The 18,802-nt window shown below is 42.1% G+C and overlaps 10 non-coding genes across 10 annotated transcripts; all 10 read left to right on the top strand.

Annotated features, from left to right (window-relative positions):
• The first annotated feature begins 612 nt into the window (after positions 1 to 612).
• LOC124791016 lies at positions 613 to 730 on the top strand. Its single transcript, XR_007016457.1, has one exon. It is a non-coding gene; the product is annotated as a U5 spliceosomal RNA (small nuclear RNA).
• A 2,419-nt stretch (positions 731 to 3,149) lies between these two features.
• Positions 3,150 to 3,357, top strand: LOC124790993. The gene has a single exon (XR_007016440.1). It is a non-coding gene; the product is annotated as a small nucleolar RNA U3 (small nucleolar RNA).
• A 960-nt stretch (positions 3,358 to 4,317) lies between these two features.
• On the top strand, positions 4,318 to 4,436 carry LOC124791098. The gene has a single exon (XR_007016528.1). It is a non-coding gene; the product is annotated as a U5 spliceosomal RNA (small nuclear RNA).
• Positions 4,437 to 6,858: 2,422 nt separating this feature from the next.
• Positions 6,859 to 7,065, top strand: LOC124790978. Its single transcript, XR_007016427.1, has one exon. It is a non-coding gene; the product is annotated as a small nucleolar RNA U3 (small nucleolar RNA).
• Positions 7,066 to 8,018: 953 nt separating this feature from the next.
• On the top strand, positions 8,019 to 8,137 carry LOC124791097. Its single transcript, XR_007016527.1, has one exon. It is a non-coding gene; the product is annotated as a U5 spliceosomal RNA (small nuclear RNA).
• A 2,409-nt stretch (positions 8,138 to 10,546) lies between these two features.
• Positions 10,547 to 10,753, top strand: LOC124790977. The gene has a single exon (XR_007016426.1). It is a non-coding gene; the product is annotated as a small nucleolar RNA U3 (small nucleolar RNA).
• Positions 10,754 to 11,706: 953 nt separating this feature from the next.
• Positions 11,707 to 11,825, top strand: LOC124791096. Its single transcript, XR_007016526.1, has one exon. It is a non-coding gene; the product is annotated as a U5 spliceosomal RNA (small nuclear RNA).
• Positions 11,826 to 14,236: 2,411 nt separating this feature from the next.
• On the top strand, positions 14,237 to 14,443 carry LOC124790976. Its single transcript, XR_007016425.1, has one exon. It is a non-coding gene; the product is annotated as a small nucleolar RNA U3 (small nucleolar RNA).
• Positions 14,444 to 15,396: 953 nt separating this feature from the next.
• On the top strand, positions 15,397 to 15,515 carry LOC124791095. Its single transcript, XR_007016525.1, has one exon. It is a non-coding gene; the product is annotated as a U5 spliceosomal RNA (small nuclear RNA).
• Positions 15,516 to 17,926: 2,411 nt separating this feature from the next.
• LOC124790975 lies at positions 17,927 to 18,133 on the top strand. The gene has a single exon (XR_007016423.1). It is a non-coding gene; the product is annotated as a small nucleolar RNA U3 (small nucleolar RNA).
• The last annotated feature ends 669 nt before the right edge of the window (positions 18,134 to 18,802 follow it).

The raw sequence follows: 18,802 nt of genomic DNA, 5'->3' as shown, positions 1-18,802 counted from the left end.
GAATTGAGTGATTTGCAAGGCACTGTTATCTGCAAGAAGGAATGCATGAAATTGGCAAATGAATAAGACTGGTTCAAATACTATCGACAGAAATTTTATTTCTGTTGTCAACTAGTATTAATTAGATGTGTGGGAGTAGGGGGATATTTCCCTTGCACCATACATCTACATACACAGTTGCGTCTGATGTGGCCTAGATTTGCGTACAAAGAACTGTCTAGTTGTTCAGTTTTTTCAGTGAACGAGTGTGGTTAGGGAGGAGAGAGATTAGTGTTAGATGCAGAGCAGTGCGGGCAGTTGTGTGTCGGACGTTGTATGTCGGACGGTGAGTCGCCGACAGGAATTAGGCGTGCTGCATCTGTCGGCAGGTGAGGTAATGAAGCAGCTTGAATGGTGACAGAAATGATGGAAATAGTTAAACTAAAGAGTAATAGCGACGACATTTGGCAGACACGTGTTTCAGCGTTGACAGTTAGTTTGGGGTGTGTGCTTGCATGACAGTGGAAGTCTGTTGACGGTAGAGAAGTAGACAAGACGGAAAGAATTTTTCCGCGTTCTCGCGGAGAAGTAATAGAGAAGCAGCCATAAGTATTGAAGTGAGGGCGTTGATCGGCACTCTGGTTTCCCTTCAAAACGAATAAATCTTTCGCCTTTTACTAAAGATTTCCGTGGAGGGGAACATTAAATGAGTCTACAAGTATTTTTCGTAGTGCTCGGCTATTGCTGAGCCATCATCACAAGTGAAAACGTATTGTAAGTAGCAAGAGGTAGATGTGTTGTGTGAATGAAGGGCGTGGAGTAGCGGATGACGTTGGTTCAGGCAGATATTTGTTTTTTAAAATTTGAAATTGTAATAGGCCGTGTCGTAGTATAAATGAAACAAGTACATTTGCCCTGAAATGGCGTGCAGTGTGTTAGACGATTGGTGTAAAGAGAGAGCTACAGGACTACCTGGAAACACTTGGTGAACCCTTGCCGTACTCAGTTCTAGATGATTTGAGAGTGTTTACTTGCACTGCAGTTGCACAACAGCATATAAACTGATATTTGGAAGTGAATGATGAATGATAGGCTTTGTAAGAAATACTGGTATGTGATTAGTAGATTATGTTTTGAAACCCAAAATTATTTTTACCACAGAAGTTTGTGATTTGTAGGTATGATGTGAGTGAGCTTTGGGCCGAAGATGGTGGTTAGTTGGGCAGGGATAAGTATTTAAATGGTTTTCAATAGAGTGGATATTAGTGACACTGGCTTGTTGCCATAATGTGTTTTGTTCATAACAGTGTACTCAGTTGTGTAGAAGATTTAGGTGAGAAAGAGACAGTTGTTGAATATGACATAAATAGCTAGAAATGAAGTAAGTAGCAATTTCCTGCTAGGTGTAGTTTGGGTATGGTGTGTCTCAGTGAGAGAGAAATCTTGAAATTGAAGGGTTGTTCCTAGCTACAGTCTTGGAAACTATGTATCTGCTGTTGACTCCAATGTTTTCAAGATTACTTGTGTACAAAATTGGGCAGACTTTGCAGTTTCTTCTTCAGTAAATCAGTGGAAGGTGGTGCAGATAATGTAAAAATGTTCAGTGCCTCCTGTGAGTTGTTGATGCTGCTTGTCTTTTAAGTAAAATGATAGGGGCTCTTGATTGACCCAGCCCATACACAGAGCTGGTGCATACTTGGCTTGAGAAGACTTTGGTCAGTAAAGATGAAATACCAACACAGTGCTCACAACAAAGCTCCTTTCCCTGCATTCTAGTTTCCCTCGGGTATAGAGTGACATGATATTGGCAGAGGATGTGCAGATAATCACTTTGATCAGGCTGTTTGTTTTTTAATGCTCTTTTACCAGAATCCATGCATAGTGATAACTGTGTTCTCTGGTGGAACACGATGAGAACATTGTGTGAAGTTGCACGGAAGTAGCTATTTGAGTATGTATGAAAATGTGAGGTAACCACTGTTCACTCTCCTAAATTTCTGTGGAATAAAGTTTTCTGTATGTGTGTGTGTGTTTGAAAATCCCAGAGGTTCAAGTTGGTAGTTTATATGTTGCAAGCGAAAAAGCTTTTTAGTAAACTGAGGCACTAGCATTAAGTTTCCTGTTCACTGTGACAAGGAAGCTAGTATAAAAAGTAGTTTGTGGTTTTGCTTGCAAAGAAGTGCTCATGGGATGAAAGCACTGCTTGGGATTATTCTGAGATGATGGGGGGGATTGCTAAACATGTAGCATTTTAGTAAGGAGCTTGTCGGAGTAGTTGTATAGTTGTAAAATTATTTGTTATTTTATGAGAAATTTCTTTATTCATAGCACATGGGCCATCATAGTTGAAGCATACAGATTGGCATGGCATGCGTAGGTCTGTAAAATGTCCTGACAGTGATGTTCATAGAGACTTGTTGTGTAGTTTGATTCTTCATCTGTTTAACAGTAGACATAAGAAATGTATTAGTGGAGCAAGTAGCTGTGAAATTACTGGTGTATGATTGATAGTATGGACGTGGCGCTGAATGGAAGTGTTTGTTCAGCTGTGGGTGTTTTCATAATTGCCATGTGAGGAAGAGCAATACTCGTGATAGGCGAAAAGAGATACAGAGAGAAACACATTTGTTGCGAGTATTGTATATCAGCAGCTCCAAGGGCGGGGTATCAAGTAAGACGCAAAGTGAAACGAAAGAGGAAGTATGCATGAAAGAGGCCAAATATCGACAAGAGTTCGCACTGTTAAGAGTGAGGTGAATGAGCTAGTGCTGTGCGAAAATTTTCGAAGAGAGAGGCGGTTTTAAAGAAAGCACAAGAGTCCTATGAATGCCCTCTTGTGTGGTTTCTCTTTCAGTGGCTATTTGGCATGTCTGCTTGCGCCATAGAATGCTACTGTATGTGCCCCAGGCCGCCATCTAGCGGCCGGAGGTGCAAGCGGTGTTTACATACAGTCTCCGCCTGAGGCAATGGTCTCTCATTTCGGAACGCAAGAAGCACTGGTAGCGCACAAAATAGCTGAGTGAGATCATGGCGGCCAAGTAAGAGTAGAAGTTGGTTCTTTGCAGAATGTCCGAGCTTGTAAATCGCGAAATGTGAAGAGTGTGTCGTATTCTCGTAGGGCGTGTTGACGGTCTCGTGGCATAAGTAGCGAGCGGTGATAGCTTGCAAGCAAGATCATACTTCACAGGGATCATTTCTGTAGTATGTCTTCAACTCTCTCTAGTTCAAAGCTGGAGTAGACGTAACCACGATGATGAGTGGTAGCACTTTCCCTGAGCGTGAGGCTTGCGATCGAGATTCATCGCATCTTGGTTGTAATCGATGATCGTTCACCACATTCTGAGGGATGTGGGAAGGGAATAGCGCTTTCCGAGTGGTGGTTTTATTATATAGATTAGAAGGCGTAAGTCATACCTTTGGTATCGGGACACGCGTCGTTGCAGAAATGTCGCTGCAGGTTGTGGAAGGACTTTTGATTGCCACATGTCATGAAAGCTTTGTGGAAGTTTCTCGAGTGTCACGGGACGAGCCATTTGATTTGGCCTGCTCCAAGTGCTAGGCTTGGATGACAACGACGTACTTTTGAGTTACAAGAATGAGTGAGCAACACAAGAAGAGTGCAATTGATGACCATAAAAAAGCTGACACACAACACAGTCTTGATAATCACCACTAATGCATGATGTACGAAACATTTAGGAGGAGCACGTTTGGCTAGCAAACATGAATTGAGTGATTTGGCAAGGCACTGTTATCTGCAAGGAAGGAATGCATGAAATTGGCAAATGAATAAGACTGGTTCAAATACTATCGACAGAAATTTTATTTCTGTTGTCAACTAGTATTAATTAGATGTGTGGGAGTAGGGGGATATTTCCCTTGCACCATACATCTACATACACGTTGCGTCTGATGTGGCCTAGATTTGCGTACAAAGAACTGTCTAGTTGTCAGTTTTTTCAGTGAACGAGTGTGGTAGGGAGGAGAGAGATTAGTGTTAGATGCAGGAGCAGTGCGGGCAGTTGTGTGTCGGACGTTGTATGTCGGACGGTGAGTCGCCGACAGGAATTAGGCGTGCTGCCATCTGTCGGCAGGTGAGGTAATGAAGCAGCTTGAATGGTGACAGAAATGATGGAAAAAGTTAACTAAAGAGTAATAGCGACGACATTTGGCAGACACGTGTTTCAGCGTTGACAGTTAGTTTGGGGTGTGTGCTTGCATGACAGTGGAAGTCTGTTGACGGTAGAGAAGTAGACAAGGACGGAAAGAATTTTCCGCGTTCTCGCGGGAGAAGTAATAGAGAAGCAGCCATAAGTATTGAAGTGAGGGCGTTGATCGGCACTCTGGTTTCCCTTCAAAACGAATAAATCTTTCGCCTTTTACTAAAGATTTCCGTGGAGGGGAACATTAAATGAGTCTACAAGGTATTTTTCGTAGTGCTCGGCTATTGCTGAGCCATCATCACAAGTGAAAACGTAATGTAAGTAGCAAGAGGTAGATTGTGTTGTGTGAATGAAGGGCGTGGAGTAGCGGATGACGTTGGTTCAGGCAGATATTTGTTTTTTTTAAAATTTGAAATTGTAATAGGCCGTGTCGTAGTATAATGAAACAAGTACATTTGCCCTGAAATGGCGTGCAGTGTGTTAGACGATTGTGTAAAGAGAGAGCTACAGGACTACCTGGAAACACTTGGTGAACCCTTGCCGTACCTCAGTTCTAGATGATTTGAGAGTGTTTACTTGCACTGCAGTTGCACAACAGCATATAAACTGATATTTGGAAGTGAATGATGAATGATAGGCTTTGTAAGAAATACTGGTATGTGATTAGTAGATTATGTTTTGAAACCCAAAATTATTTTTACCACAGAAGTTTGTGATTTGTAGGTATGATGTGAGTGAGCTTTGGGCCGAAGATGGTGGTTAGTTGGGCAGGATAAGTATTTAAATGGTTTTCAATAGAGTGGATATTAGTGACACTGGCTTGTTGCCATAATGTGTTTGTTCATAACAGTGTACTCAGTTGTGTAGAAGATTTAGGTGAGAAAGAGACAGTTGTTGAATATGACATAAATAGCTAGAAATGAAGTAAGTAGCAATTTCCTGCTAGGTGTAGTTTGGGTATGGTGTGTCTCAGTGAGAGAGAAATCTTGAAATTGAAGGGTTGTTCCTAGCTACAGTCTTGGAAACTATGTATCTGCTGTTGACTCCAATGTTTTCAAGATTACTTGTGTACAAAATTGGGCAGACTTTGCAGTTTCTTCTTCAGTAAAATCAGTGGAAGGTGGTGCAGATAATGGTAAAAATGTTCAGTGCCTCCTGTGAGTTGTTGATGCTGCTTGTCTTTTAAGTAAAATTGATAGGGGCTCTTGATTGACCCAGCCATACACAGAGCTGGTGCATACTTGGCTTGAGAAGACTTTGGTCAGTAAATGATGAAATACCAACACAGTGCTCACAACAGAAGCTCCTTTCCCTGCATTCTAGTTTCCCTCGGGTATAGAGTGACATGATATTGGCAGAGGATGTGCAGATAATCACTTTGATCAGGCTGTTTGTTTTTTAATGCTCTTTTACCAGAATCCATGCATAGTGATAACTGTGTTCTCTGGTGGGAACACGATGAGAACATTGTGTGAAGTGCACGGGAAGTAGCTATTTGAGTATGTATGAAAATGTGAGGTAACCACTGTTACTCCTAAATTTCTGTGGAATAAAGTTTTCTGTATGTGTGTGTGTGTTGAAAATCCCAGAGGTTCAAGTTGGTAGTTTATATGTTGCAAGCGAAAAAAGCTTTTTAGTAAACTGAGGCACTAGCATTAGTTTCCTGTTCACTGTGACAAGGAAGCTAGTATAAAAAGTAGTTTGTGGTTTTGCTTGCAAAGAAGTGCTCATGGGATGAAAGCTACTGCTTGGGATTATTCTGAGATGATGGGGGGATTGCTAAACATGTAGCATTTTAGTAAGGAGCTTGTCGGAGTAGTTGTATAGTTGTAAAATTATTTGTTATTTTATGAGAAATTTCTTTATTCATAGCACATGGGCCATCATAGTTGAAGCATACAGATTGGCATGGCATGCGTAGGTCTGTAAAATGTCCTGACAGTGATGTTCATCAGAGACTTGTTGTGTAGTTTGATTCTTCATCTGTTTAACAGTAGACATAAGAAATGTATTAGTGGAGGCAAGTAGCTGTGAAATTACTGGTGTATGATTGATAGTATGGACGTGGCGCTGAATGGAAGTGTTTGTTCAGCTGTGGGTGTTTTCATAATTGCCATGTGAGGAAGAGCAATACTCGTGATAGGCGAAAAGAGATACAGAGAGAAAACACATTTGTTGCGAGTATTGTATATCAGCAGCTCCAAGGGCGGGTATCAAGTAAGACGCAAAGTGAAACGAAAGAGGAAGTATGCATGAAAGAGGCCAAATATCGACAAGAGTTCGCACTGTTAAGAGTGAGGTGAATGAGCTAGTGCTGTGCGAAATTTTCGAAGAGAGAGGCGGTTTTAAAGAAAGCACAAGAGTCCTATGAATGCCCTCTTGTGTGTTTCTCTTTCAGTGGCTATTTGGCATGTCTGCTTGCGCCATAGAATGCTACTGTATGTGCCCCAGGCCGCCATCTAGCGGCCGGAGGTGCAAGCGGTGTTTACATACAGTCTCGCCTGAGGCAATGGTCTCTCATTTCGGAACGCAAGAAGCACTGGTAGCGCACAAAATAGCTGAGTGAGATCATGGCGGCCAAGTAAGAGTAGAAGTTGGTTCTTTGCAGAATGTCGTCCGAGCTTGTAAATCGCGAAATGTGAAGAGTGTGTCGTATTCTCGTAGGGCGTGTTGACGGTCTCGTGGCATAAGTAGCGAGCGGTGATAGCTTGCAAGCAAGATCATACTTCACAGGATCATTTCTGTAGTATGTCTTCAACTCTCTCTAGTTCAAAGCTGGAGTAGACGTAACCACGATGATGAGTGGTAGCACTTTCCCTGAGCGTGAGGCTTGCGATCGAGATTCATCGCATCTTGGTTGTAATCGATGATCGTTCACCACATTCTGAGGGATGTGGGAAGGGAATAGCGCTTTCCGAGTGGTGGTTTTATTATATAGATTAGAAGCGTAAGTCATACCTTTGGTATCGGGACACGCGTCGTTGCAGAAATGTCGCTGCAGGTTGTGGAAGGACTTTGATTGCCACATGTCATGAAAGCTTTGTGGAAGTTTCTCGAGTGTCACGGGGACGAGCCATTTGATTTGGCCTGCTCTAAGTGCTAGGCTTGGATGACAACGACGTACTTTTGAGTTACAAGAATGAGTGAGCAACACAAGAAGAGTGCAATTGATGACCATAAAAAGCTGACACACAACACAGTCTTGATAATCACCACTAATGCATGATGTACGAAACATTTAGGAGGAGCACGTTTGGCTAGCAAACATGAATTGAGTGATTTGCAAGGCACTGTTATCTGCAAGAAGGAATGCATGAAATTGGCAAATGAATAAGACTGGTTCAAATACTATCGACAGAAATTTTATTTCTGTTGTCAACTAGTATTAATTAGATGTGTGGGAGTAGGGGGATATTTCCCTTGCACCATACATCTACATACACGTTGCGTCTGATGTGGCCTAGATTTGCGTACAAAGAACTGTCTAGTTGTCAGTTTTTTCAGTGAACGAGTGTGGTAGGGAGGAGAGAGATTAGTGTTAGATGCAGAGCAGTGCGGGCAGTTGTGTGTCGGACGTTGTATGTCGGACGGTGAGTCGCCGACAGGAATTAGGCGTGCTGCCATCTGTCGGCAGGTGAGGTAATGAAGCAGCTTGAATGGTGACAGAAATGATGGAAATAGTTAACTAAAGAGTAATAGCGACGACATTTGGCAGACACGTGTTTCAGCGTTGACAGTTAGTTTGGGGTGTGTGCTTGCATGACAGTGGAAGTCTGTTGACGGTAGAGAAGTAGACAAGACGGAAAGAATTTTCCGCGTTCTCGTGGTGAAGTAATAGAGAAGCAGCCATAAGTATTGAAGTGAGGGCGTTGATCGGCACTCTGGTTTCCCTTCAAAACGAATAAATCTTTCGCCTTTTACTAAAGATTTCCGTGGAGGGGAACATTAAATGAGTCTACAAGGTATTTTTCGTAGTGCTCGGCTATTGCTGAGCCATCATCACAAGTGAAAACGTAATGTAAGTAGCAAGAGGTAGATTGTGTTGTGTGAATGAAGGGCGTGGAGTAGCGGATGACGTTGGTTCAGGCAGATATTTGTTTTTTTAAAATTTGAAATTGTAATAGGCCGTGTCGTAGTATAATGAAACAAGTACATTTGCCTGAAATGGCGTGCAGTGTGTTAGACGATTGTGTAAAGAGAGAGCTACAGGACTACCTGGAAACACTTGGTGAACCCTTGCCGTACCTCAGTTCTAGATGATTTGAGAGTGTTTACTTGCACTGCAGTTGCACAACAGCATATAAACTGATATTTGGAAGTGAATGATGAATGATAGGCTTTGTAAGAATACTGGTATGTGATTAGTAGATTATGTTTTGAAACCCAAAATTATTTTTACCACAGAAGTTTGTGATTTGTAGGTATGATGTGAGTGAGCTTTGGGCCGAAGATGGTGGTTAGTTGGGCAGGATAAGTATTTAAATGGTTTTCAATAGAGTGGATATTAGTGACACTGGCTTGTTGCCATAATGTGTTTGTTCATAACAGTGTACTCAGTTGTGTAGAAGATTTAGGTGAGAAAGAGACAGTTGTTGAATATGACATAAATAGCTAGAAATGAAGTAAGTAGCAATTTCCTGCTAGGTGTAGTTTGGGTATGGTGTGTCTCAGTGAGAGAGAAATCTTGAAATTGAAGGGTTGTTCCTAGCTACAGTCTTGGAAACTATGTATCTGCTGTTGACTCCAATGTTTTCAAGATTACTTGTGTACAAAATTGGGCAGACTTTGCAGTTTCTTCTTCAGTAAATCAGTGGAAGGTGGTGCAGATAATGGTAAAAATGTTCAGTGCCTCCTGTGAGTTGTTGATGCTGCTTGTCTTTTAAGTAAAATTGATAGGGGCTCTTGATTGACCCAGCCATACACAGAGCTGGTGCATACTTGGCTTGAGAAGACTTTGGTCAGTAAATGATGAAATACCAACACAGTGCTCACAACAAAGCTCCTTTCCCTGCATTCTAGTTTCCCTCGGGTATAGAGTGACATGATATTGGCAGAGGATGTGCAGATAATCACTTTGATCAGGCTGTTTGTTTTTTTTAATGCTCTTTTACCAGAATCCATGCATAGTGATAACTGTGTTCTCTGGTGGAACACGATGAGAACATTGTGTGAAGTGCACGGAAGTAGCTATTTGAGTATGTATGAAAATGTGAGGTAACCACTGTTACTCCTAAATTTCTGTGGAATAAAGTTTTCTGTATGTGTGTGTGTTTGAAAATCCCAGAGGTTCAAGTTGGTAGTTTATATGTTGCAAGCGAAAAAAGCTTTTTAGTAAACTGAGGCACTAGCATTAGTTTCCTGTTCACTGTGACAAGGAAGCTAGTATAAAAAGTAGTTTGTGGTTTTGCTTGCAAAGAAGTGCTCATGGGATGAAAGCACTGCTTGGGATTATTCTGAGATGATGGGGGGATTGCTAAACATGTAGCATTTTAGTAAGGAGCTTGTCGGAGTAGTTGTATAGTTGTAAAATTATTTGTTATTTTATGAGAAATTTCTTTATTCATAGCACATGGGCCATCATAGTTGAAGCATACAGATTGGCATGGCATGCGTAGGTCTGTAAAATGTCCTGACAGTGATGTTCATAGAGACTTGTTGTGTAGTTTGATTCTTCATCTGTTTAACAGTAGACATAAGAAATGTATTAGTGGAGCAAGTAGCTGTGAAATTACTGGTGTATGATTGATAGTATGGACGTGGCGCTGAATGGAAGTGTTTGTTCAGCTGTGGGTGTTTTCATAATTGCCATGTGAGGAAGAGCAATACTCGTGATAGGCGAAAAGAGATACAGAGAGAAACACATTTGTTGCGAGTATTGTATATCAGCAGCTCCAAGGGCGGGTATCAAGTAAGACGCAAAGTGAAACGAAAGAGGAAGTATGCATGAAAGAGGCCAAATATCGACAAGAGTTCGCACTGTTAGAGTGAGGTGAATGAGCTAGTGCTGTGCGAAAATTTTCGAAGAGAGAGGCGGTTTTAAAGAAAGCACAAGAGTCCTATGAATGCCCTCTTGTGTGTTTCTCTTTCAGTGGCTATTTGGCATGTCTGCTTGCGCCATAGAATGCTACTGTATGTGCCCCAGGCCGCCATCTAGCGGCCGGAGGTGCAAGCGGTGTTTACATACAGTCTCGCCTGAGGCAATGGTCTCTCATTTCGGAACGCAAGAAGCACTGGTAGCGCACAAAATAGCTGAGTGAGATCATGGCGGCCAAGTAAGAGTAGAAGTTGGTTCTTTGCAGAATGTCCGAGCTTGTAAATCGCGAAATGTGAAGAGTGTGTCGTATTCTCGTAGGGCGTGTTGACGGTCTCGTGGCATAAGTAGCGAGCGGTGATAGCTTGCAAGCAAGATCATACTTCACAGGATCATTTCTGTAGTATGTCTTCAACTCTCTCTAGTTCAAAGCTGGAGTAGACGTAACCACGATGATGAGTGGTAGCACTTTCCCTGAGCGTGAGGCTTGCGATCGAGATTCATCGCATCTTGGTTGTAATCGATGATCGTTCACCACATTCTGAGGGATGTGGGAAGGGAATAGCGCTTTCCGAGTGGTGGTTTTATTATATAGATTAGAAGCGTAAGTCATACCTTTGGTATCGGGACACGCGTCGTTGCAGAAATGTCGCTGCAGGTTGTGGAAGGACTTTGATTGCCACATGTCATGAAAGCTTTGTGGAAGTTTCTCGAGTGTCACGGGGACGAGCCATTTGATTTGGCCTGCTCTAAGTGCTAGGCTTGGATGACAACGACGTACTTTTGAGTTACAAGAATGAGTGAGCAACACAAGAAGAGTGCAATTGATGACCATAAAAAGCTGACACACAACACAGTCTTGATAATCACCACTAATGCATGATGTACGAAACATTTAGGAGGAGCACGTTTGGCTAGCAAACATGAATTGAGTGATTTGCAAGGCACTGTTATCTGCAAGAAGGAATGCATGAAATTGGCAAATGAATAAGACTGGTTCAAATACTATCGACAGAAATTTTATTTCTGTTGTCAACTAGTATTAATTAGATGTGTGGGAGTAGGGGGATATTTCCCTTGCACCATACATCTACATACACGTTGCGTCTGATGTGGCCTAGATTTGCGTACAAAGAACTGTCTAGTTGTCAGTTTTTTCAGTGAACGAGTGTGGTAGGGAGGAGAGAGATTAGTGTTAGATGCAGAGCAGTGCGGGCAGTTGTGTGTCGGACGTTGTATGTCGGACGGTGAGTCGCCGACAGGAATTAGGCGTGCTGCCATCTGTCGGCAGGTGAGGTAATGAAGCAGCTTGAATGGTGACAGAAATGATGGAAATAGTTAACTAAAGAGTAATAGCGACGACATTTGGCAGACACGTGTTTCAGCGTTGACAGTTAGTTTGGGGTGTGTGCTTGCATGACAGTGGAAGTCTGTTGACGGTAGAGAAGTAGACAAGACGGAAAGAATTTTCCGCGTTCTCGTGGTGAAGTAATAGAGAAGCAGCCATAAGTATTGAAGTGAGGGCGTTGATCGGCACTCTGGTTTCCCTTCAAAACGAATAAATCTTTCGCCTTTTACTAAAGATTTCCGTGGAGGGGAACATTAAATGAGTCTACAAGGTATTTTTCGTAGTGCTCGGCTATTGCTGAGCCATCATCACAAGTGAAAACGTAATGTAAGTAGCAAGAGGTAGATTGTGTTGTGTGAATGAAGGGCGTGGAGTAGCGGATGACGTTGGTTCAGGCAGATATTTGTTTTTTTAAAATTTGAAATTGTAATAGGCCGTGTCGTAGTATAATGAAACAAGTACATTTGCCCTGAAATGGCGTGCAGTGTGTTAGACGATTGTGTAAAGAGAGAGCTACAGGACTACCTGGAAACACTTGGTGAACCCTTGCCGTACCTCAGTTCTAGATGATTTGAGAGTGTTTACTTGCACTGCAGTTGCACAACAGCATATAAACTGATATTTGGAAGTGAATGATGAATGATAGGCTTTGTAAGAAATACTGGTATGTGATTAGTAGATTATGTTTTGAAACCCAAAATTATTTTTACCACAGAAGTTTGTGATTTGTAGGTATGATGTGAGTGAGCTTTGGGCCGAAGATGGTGGTTAGTTGGGCAGGATAAGTATTTAAATGGTTTTCAATAGAGTGGATATTAGTGACACTGGCTTGTTGCCATAATGTGTTTGTTCATAACAGTGTACTCAGTTGTGTAGAAGATTTAGGTGAGAAAGAGACAGTTGTTGAATATGACATAAATAGCTAGAAATGAAGTAAGTAGCAATTTCCTGCTAGGTGTAGTTTGGGTATGGTGTGTCTCAGTGAGAGAGAAATCTTGAAATTGAAGGGTTGTTCCTAGCTACAGTCTTGGAAACTATGTATCTGCTGTTGACTCCAATGTTTTCAAGATTACTTGTGTACAAAATTGGGCAGACTTTGCAGTTTCTTCTTCAGTAAATCAGTGGAAGGTGGTGCAGATAATGGTAAAAATGTTCAGTGCCTCCTGTGAGTTGTTGATGCTGCTTGTCTTTTAAGTAAAATTGATAGGGGCTCTTGATTGACCCAGCCATACACAGAGCTGGTGCATACTTGGCTTGAGAAGACTTTGGTCAGTAAATGATGAAATACCAACACAGTGCTCACAACAAAGCTCCTTTCCCTGCATTCTAGTTTCCCTCGGGTATAGAGTGACATGATATTGGCAGAGGATGTGCAGATAATCACTTTGATCAGGCTGTTTGTTTTTTTTAATGCTCTTTTACCAGAATCCATGCATAGTGATAACTGTGTTTTCTGGTGGAACACGATGAGAACATTGTGTGAAGTGCACGGAAGTAGCTATTTGAGTATGTATGAAAATGTGAGGTAACCACTGTTACTCCTAAATTTCTGTGGAATAAAGTTTTCTGTATGTGTGTGTGTTTGAAAATCCCAGAGGTTCAAGTTGGTAGTTTATATGTTGCAAGCGAAAAAAGCTTTTTAGTAAACTGAGGCACTAGCATTAGTTTCCTGTTCACTGTGACAAGGAAGCTAGTATAAAAAGTAGTTTGTGGTTTTGCTTGCAAAGAAGTGCTCATGGGATGAAAGCACTGCTTGGGATTATTCTGAGATGATGGGGGGATTGCTAAACATGTAGCATTTTAGTAAGGAGCTTGTCGGAGTAGTTGTATAGTTGTAAAATTATTTGTTATTTTATGAGAAATTTCTTTATTCATAGCACATGGGCCATCATAGTTGAAGCATACAGATTGGCATGGCATGCGTAGGTCTGTAAAATGTCCTGACAGTGATGTTCATAGAGACTTGTTGTGTAGTTTGATTCTTCATCTGTTTAACAGTAGACATAAGAAATGTATTAGTGGAGCAAGTAGCTGTGAAATTACTGGTGTATGATTGATAGTATGGACGTGGCGCTGAATGGAAGTGTTTGTTCAGCTGTGGGTGTTTTCATAATTGCCATGTGAGGAAGAGCAATACTCGTGATAGGCGAAAAGAGATACAGAGAGAAACACATTTGTTGCGAGTATTGTATATCAGCAGCTCCAAGGGCGGGTATCAAGTAAGACGCAAAGTGAAACGAAAGAGGAAGTATGCATGAAAGAGGCCAAATATCGACAAGAGTTCGCACTGTTAGAGTGAGGTGAATGAGCTAGTGCTGTGCGAAAATTTTCGAAGAGAGAGGCGGTTTTAAAGAAAGCACAAGAGTCCTATGAATGCCCTCTTGTGTGTTTCTCTTTCAGTGGCTATTTGGCATGTCTGCTTGCGCCATAGAATGCTACTGTATGTGCCCCAGGCCGCCATCTAGCGGCCGGAGGTGCAAGCGGTGTTTACATACAGTCTCGCCTGAGGCAATGGTCTCTCATTTCGGAACGCAAGAAGCACTGGTAGCGCACAAAATAGCTGAGTGAGATCATGGCGGCCAAGTAAGAGTAGAAGTTGGTTCTTTGCAGAATGTCCGAGCTTGTAAATCGCGAAATGTGAAGAGTGTGTCGTATTCTCGTAGGGCGTGTTGACGGTCTCGTGGCATAAGTAGCGAGCGGTGATAGCTTGCAAGCAAGATCATACTTCACAGGATCATTTCTGTAGTATGTCTTCAACTCTCTCTAGTTCAAAGCTGGAGTAGACGTAACCACGATGATGAGTGGTAGCACTTTCCCTGAGCGTGAGGCTTGCGATCGAGATTCATCGCATCTTGGTTGTAATCGATGATCGTTCACCACATTCTGAGGGATGTGGGAAGGGAATAGCGCTTTCCGAGTGGTGGTTTTATTATATAGATTAGAAGCGTAAGTCATACCTTTGGTATCGGGACACGCGTCGTTGCAGAAATGTCGCTGCAGGTTGTGGAAGGACTTTGATTGCCACATGTCATGAAAGCTTTGTGGAAGTTTCTCGAGTGTCACGGGGACGAGCCATTTGATTTGGCCTGCTCTAAGTGCTAGGCTTGGATGACAACGACGTACTTTTGAGTTACAAGAATGAGTGAGCAACACAAGAAGAGTGCAATTGATGACCATAAAAAGCTGACACACAACACAGTCTTGATAATCACCACTAATGCATGATGTACGAAACATTTAGGAGGAGCACGTTTGGCTAGCAAACATGAATTGAGTGATTTGCAAGGCACTGTTATCTGCAAGAAGGAATGCATGAAATTGGCAAATGAATAAGACTGGTTCAAATACTATCGACAGAAATTTTATTTCTGTTGTCAACTAGTATTAATTAGATGTGTGGGAGTAGGGGGATATTTCCCTTGCACCATACATCTACATACACGTTGCGTCTGATGTGGCCTAGATTTGCGTACAAAGAACTGTCTAGTTGTCAGTTTTTTCAGTGAACGAGTGTGGTAGGGAGGAGAGAGATTAGTGTTAGATGCAGAGCAGTGCGGGCAGTTGTGTGTCGGACGTTGTATGTCGGACGGTGAGTCGCCGACAGGAATTAGGCGTGCTGCCATCTGTCGGCAGGTGAGGTAATGAAGCAGCTTGAATGGTGACAGAAATGATGGAAATAGTTAACTAAAGAGTAATAGCGACGACATTTGGCAGACACGTGTTTCAGCGTTGACAGTTAGTTTGGGGTGTGTGCTTGCATGACAGTGGAAGTCTGTTGACGGTAGAGAAGTAGACAAGACGGAAAGAATTTTCCGCGTTCTCGCGGAGAAGTAATAGAGAAGCAGCCATAAGTATTGAAGTGAGGGCGTTGATCGGCACTCTGGTTTCCCTTCAAAACGAATAAATCTTTCGCCTTTTACTAAAGATTTCCGTGGAGGGGAACATTAAATGAGTCTACAAGGTATTTTTCGTAGTGCTCGGCTATTGCTGAGCCATCATCACAAGTGTAAACGTAATGTAAGTAGCAAGAGGTAGATTGTGTTGTGTGAATGAAGGGCGTGGAGTAGCGGATGACGTTGGTTCAGGCAGATATTTGTTTTTTTAAAATTTGAAATTGTAATAGGCCGTGTTGTAGTATAATGAAACAAGTACATTTGCCCTGAAATGGCGTGCAGTGTGTTAGACGATTGTGTAAAGAGAGAGCTACAGGACTACCTGGAAACACTTGGTGAACCCTTGCCGTACCTCAGTTCTAGATGATTTGAGAGTGTTTACTTGCACTGCAGTTGCACAACAGCATATAAACTGATATTTGGAAGTGAATGATGAATGATAGGCTTTGTAAGAAATACTGGTATGTGATTAGTAGATTATGTTTTGAAACCCAAAATTATTTTTACCACAGAAGTTTGTGATTTGTAGGTATGATGTGAGTGAGCTTTGGGCCGAAGATGGTGGTTAGTTGGGCAGGATAAGTATTTAAATGGTTTTCAATAGAGTGGATATTAGTGACACTGGCTTGTTGCCATAATGTGTTTGTTCATAACAGTGTACTCAGTTGTGTAGAAGATTTAGGTGAGAAAGAGACAGTTGTTGAATATGACATAAATAGCTAGAAATGAAGTAAGTAGCAATTTCCTGCTAGGTGTAGTTTGGGTATGGTGTGTCTCAGTGAGAGAGAAATCTTGAAATTGAAGGGTTGTTCCTAGCTACAGTCTTGGAAACTATGTATCTGCTGTTGACTCCAATGTTTTCAAGATTATTTGTGTACAAAATTGGGCAGACTTTGCAGTTTCTTCTTCAGTAAATCAGTGGAAGGTGGTGCAGATAATGGTAAAAATGTTCAGTGCCTCCTGTGAGTTGTTGATGCTGCTTGTCTTTTAAGTAAAATTGATAGGGGCTCTTGATTGACCCAGCCATACACAGAGCTGGTGCATACTTGGCTTGAGAAGACTTTGGTCAGTAAATGATGAAATACCAACACAGTGCTCACAACAAAGCTCCTTTCCCTGCATTCTAGTTTCCCTCGGGTATAGAGTGACATGATATTGGCAGAGGATGTGCAGATAATCACTTTGATCAGGCTGTTTGTTTTTTTAATGCTCTTTTACCAGAATCCATGCATAGTGATAACTGTGTTCTCTGGTGGAACACGATGAGAACATTGTGTGAAGTGCACGGAAGTAGCTATTTGAGTATGTATGAAAATGTGAGGTAACCACTGTTACTCCTAAATTTCTGTGGAATAAAGTTTTCTGTATGTGTGTGTGTTTGAAAATCCCAGAGGTTCAAGTTGGTAGTTTATATGTTGCAAGCGAAAAAAGCTTTTTAGTAAACTGAGGCACTAGCATTAGTTTCCTGTTCACTGTGACAAGGAAGCTAGTATAAAAAGTAGTTTGTGGTTTTGCTTGCAAAGAAGTGCTCATGGGATGAAAGCACTGCTTGGGATTATTCTGAGATGATGGGGGGGATTGCTAAACATGTAGCATTTTAGTAAGGAGCTTGTCGGAGTAGTTGTATAGTTGTAAAATTATTTGTTATTTTATGAGAAATTTCTTTATTCATAGCACATGGGCCATCATAGTTGAAGCATACAGATTGGCATGGCATGCGTAGGTCTGTAAAATGTCCTGACAGTGATGTTCATAGAGACTTGTTGTGTAGTTTGATTCTTCATCTGTTTAACAGTAGACATAAGAAATGTATTAGTGGAGCAAGTAGCTGTGAAATTACTGGTGTATGATTGATAGTATGGACGTGGCGCTGAATGGAAGTGTTTGTTCAGCTGTGGGTGTTTTCATAATTGCCATGTGAGGAAGAGCAATACTCGTGATAGGCGAAAAGAGATACAGAGAGAAACACATTTGTTGCGAGTATTGTATATCAGCAGCTCCAAGGGCGGGTATCAAGTAAGACGCAAAGTGAAACGAAAGAGGAAGTATGCATGAAAGAGGCCAAATATCGACAAGAGTTCGCACTGTTAGAGTGAGGTGAATGAGCTAGTGCTGTGCGAAAATTTTCGAAGAGAGAGGCGGTTTTAAAGAAAGCACAAGAGTCCTATGAATGCCCTCTTGTGTGTTTCTCTTTCAGTGGCTATTTGGCATGTCTGCTTGCGCCATAGAATGCTACTGTATGTGCCCCAGGCCGCCATCTAGCGGCCGGAGGTGCAAGCGGTGTTTACATACAGTCTCGCCTGAGGCAATGGTCTCTCATTTCGGAACGCAAGAAGCACTGGTAGCGCACAAAATAGCTGAGTGAGATCATGGCGGCCAAGTAAGAGTAGAAGTTGGTTCTTTGCAGAATGTCCGAGCTTGTAAATCGCGAAATGTGAAGAGTGTGTCGTATTCTCGTAGGGCGTGTTGACGGTCTCGTGGCATAAGTAGCGAGCGGTGATAGCTTGCAAGCAAGATCATACTTCACAGGATCATTTCTGTAGTATGTCTTCAACTCTCTCTAGTTCAAAGCTGGAGTAGACGTAACCACGATGATGAGTGGTAGCACTTTCCCTGAGCGTGAGGCTTGCGATCGAGATTCATCGCATCTTGGTTGTAATCGATGATCGTTCACCACATTCTGAGGGATGTGGGAAGGGAATAGCGCTTTCCGAGTGGTGGTTTTATTATATAGATTAGAAGCGTAAGTCATACCTTTGGTATCGGGACACGCGTCGTTGCAGAAATGTCGCTGCAGGTTGTGGAAGGACTTTGATTGCCACATGTCATGAAAGCTTTGTGGAAGTTTCTCGAGTGTCACGGGGACGAGCCATTTGATTTGGCCTGCTCTAAGTGCTAGGCTTGGATGACAACGACGTACTTTTGAGTTACAAGAATGAGTGAGCAACACAAGAAGAGTGCAATTGATGACCATAAAAAGCTGACACACAACACAGTCTTGATAATCACCACTAATGCATGATGTACGAAACATTTAGGAGGAGCACGTTTGGCTAGCAAACATGAATTGAGTGATTTGCAAGGCACTGTTATCTGCAAGAAGGAATGCATGAAATTGGCAAATGAATAAGACTGGTTCAAATACTATCGACAGAAATTTTATTTCTGTTGTCAACTAGTATTAATTAGATGTGTGGGAGTAGGGGGATATTTCCCTTGCACCATACATCTACATACACGTTGCGTCTGATGTGGCCTAGATTTGCGTACAAAGAACTGTCTAGTTGTCAGTTTTTTCAGTGAACGAGTGTGGTAGGGAGGAGAGAGATTAGTGTTAGATGCAGAGCAGTGCGGGCAGTTGTGTGTCGGACGTTGTATGTCGGACGGT

The sequence above is a fragment of the Schistocerca piceifrons genome, chromosome 3 (assembly GCF_021461385.2).
Source record: "Schistocerca piceifrons isolate TAMUIC-IGC-003096 chromosome 3, iqSchPice1.1, whole genome shotgun sequence".
Classification (NCBI taxonomy): Eukaryota; Metazoa; Arthropoda; class Insecta; order Orthoptera; family Acrididae; genus Schistocerca; species Schistocerca piceifrons.
Note: the sequence above shows the minus strand (reverse complement) of the source record. Positions and strands in the feature narration are given on the sequence as shown.